The 2,736-nt window shown below is 42.1% G+C and overlaps 1 pseudogene; it reads left to right on the top strand.

Annotated features, from left to right (window-relative positions):
* Positions 1-931: 931 nt before the first annotated feature.
* LOC107523515 (derlin-2-like) lies at positions 932-2,065 on the top strand (annotated as a pseudogene).
* The last annotated feature ends 671 nt before the right edge of the window (positions 2,066-2,736 follow it).

Below are 2,736 nucleotides of genomic sequence, written 5' to 3'. Positions count from 1 at the left end.
GAAACATTAGTCAGACGGTAGCACAGTGGGTTAAGCCCACATGGTGCAAAGTGTAAGGACTGGCGTAAGGATCCCGGTTCGAGCCCCTGGCTCCCCACCTGCAGGTGAGTCGCTTCACAGGTGGTGAAGCACGTATGCAGTTGTCTCTCTTTCTCTCCTCCTCTCTGTCTTCCCTTCCTCTCTCCATTTGTCTCTGTCCTATCCAACAACAATAACATCAATAACAACAACAACTATAACAACAATAAGAAACAAGGGCAACAAAAGGGAATAAATAAATAAATAAATACATAAAATTTAAAAAATTTAAAAAGGAGACATTAACAAAACAATAGGATAAGAGAGGTACAACTCCACACAATTCGCACCACCATGTCTCCATATCCCATTCCCTCCCCTGATAGCTTTCCTATTCTTTATCCCTCTGAAAGTATGGACCCAAAGTCATTGTGGGATGCAGAAGGTGGAAGGTCTGGCTTCTGTAATTGCTCCCCCATTGAACATAGGTGTTGACAGGTCGATCCATACTCCCAGCCTGCCTCTCTCTTTCTCTGGGGAAGAGGAGCTTCAGGACACATTGGTGGGGTTGTCTGTCCAGGGAAGTCTGGTCGGCATCATGCTAGCATCTGGAACATGGTGGCTGAAAAGAGAGTTAACATACAAAGCCAAACAAATTGTTGAACAATTATGGACTTAAAGGCTGGAATAGTGCAGATGAAGTGTTGGGGGGTACTCCATTTTGTAGATAGCTAGTAGGCATATTTTAGTTATATTTCAAAGGGCCTGTAGCTATAGTAGTTTTTTTTTCTCTGAGCCTGAAATATGATATGCAGGTGGATCCAAGTTATTGTCTGGGGAGGTGATGTCATGGTTGGAAAAGGGACAGAAATCTGGATCAGGGGAGGTGGGGTGGTAGGTGGCGGTGGGGAAGATGGCGTACCAGAGCCTTTGACTGGAATATCTGCAATCCCACTGGTCAGCTGCGCCTACACAACCGCCTGCGTCCTCACTACTGCCGCTGTGCAGTTGGAACTGATCACACCTTTTCAGCTATACTTCAACCCTGAATTAATATTTAAACACTTTCAAATATGGAGGCTGATAACCAATTTCTTGTTTTTTGGTCCAGTTGGATTCAATTTTTTATTTAACATGATTTTTTTCTTTTTGGTTTATTCGTGAGTTTAGTTTTCTTGAGCCAGGCCTTTACAATAATGCTTGTCTATTTCTGGTGCCGAAGGAATCCCTATGTCCGCATGAACTTCTTCAGCCTTCTCAACTTCCAGGCCCCTTTCTGCCTTGGGTGCTCATGGGCTTTTCCTTGTTGTTGGGAAATTCAATCATTGTGGATCTCTTGGGAATTGCAGTTGGACACATATATTTTTTCTTGAAAGATGTATTTCCCAATCAGCCTGGTGGAATAAGAATTCTGAAAATGCCATATATTTTGAAAGCTATTTTTGATACACCAGATGAGGATCCAAATTAAAATCCACTACCTGAAGAGCGGCCAGGGGGCTTTGCCTGGGGTGAGGGCCAGCGCCTCAGTGGTTAAAGTGGCAGTGCCAATTATAAGACCCAGCTGGGAAGGACTCAGTGACATGCCCTTTGGGATTCTTTTATTCTTTGCATTGCAAGAGTGTGGACACTTTTGACAACTTGACCGATTTTTAACTCCAGAAGCACTTTATGAAATGGTACACTGATTAATCCAGAAGACATTTCCAGCAGTTTGCCAGTGGTTCCTCACTACACTTGTACTGAAAGTGTAATTTCTTGGAGCCAAACACAAAACAAAAACAAGAGAGACAAATCCCCTGCTGCCTCTAATGAATGAGGACAGATGTTACTTGAGTTCTGTGGCGTACAGCAGAGTGTCTCCTCCTCTATGGTAGATGAGGCCACGGTGTAAATGGAATTTCCAGAGAGGACAAAATAAAACTGAATTCCATCTCACTCAAAAAAAAAAAAAAAAAAAGAAAAGAAAAGAAAAGAAAAAGAAAAAGAAATCTGGATCAGAGAAGAAAGTAACTCCCTAATATGGGGAAGGGGTATAAATATTGTTGACTGCAAACTCCATCGATTTGACTTGGTCTGGGGTCCATATTCAGCTTAGGAGCCTATGTGACCTCTGCATCCCTGTAGATCTGAGCTCACATTCTATGGTCATGAGTAGGAACATTCCAAGCTGCGCCAATATCAGGACCCATCTTCCTCAGGTCTAGCATAGGGTTAAATGTGGGCATTGGTGTGTGTGTGTGTGTGTGTGTGTGTGTGTGTGTGTGTGTGTGTGTGTACACTCCCAAGATGTTTAGGTCCTGGTGCACCAAGGTCGATGAGGACCTAGGTGGCAGCTTAGAGTGTTTTGCAGAAAACTGAGAAATTTTACACATGTACCAACAACTATATTTACTGTAAACCATTAATCCTACCAAAATAAATAACATAAATGTTAACAATAATAAACTAATAGATTAAAAGAAGAAGAAAGCACAGGAGGCTGCTTAAGTGCACATATTTCCATGTACAAGGACTCAGGTTTAGGTCCCTTGTCCCCACCTGTTGGGGTATGGGGGGGATTCACAAGTGATGAAGCAGTGCTGCAGGTTGGTTTCTTTCTCTCTCTCTCTCTTTCTCTCTTCTATTTTAGTTTCTCTCTGTTCTATTGTGAAAAATAATGTCAAAAATCTTTTAAAAGAAAGAGAGAAAGAAAGAAAAGAAAAAGAAAAAGTGATT

This window comes from Erinaceus europaeus, chromosome X (genome assembly GCF_950295315.1).
Source record: "Erinaceus europaeus chromosome X, mEriEur2.1, whole genome shotgun sequence".
Taxonomy (NCBI): domain Eukaryota; kingdom Metazoa; phylum Chordata; class Mammalia; order Eulipotyphla; family Erinaceidae; genus Erinaceus; species Erinaceus europaeus.
This window is presented reverse-complemented; position numbering and strand designations above follow the sequence as displayed.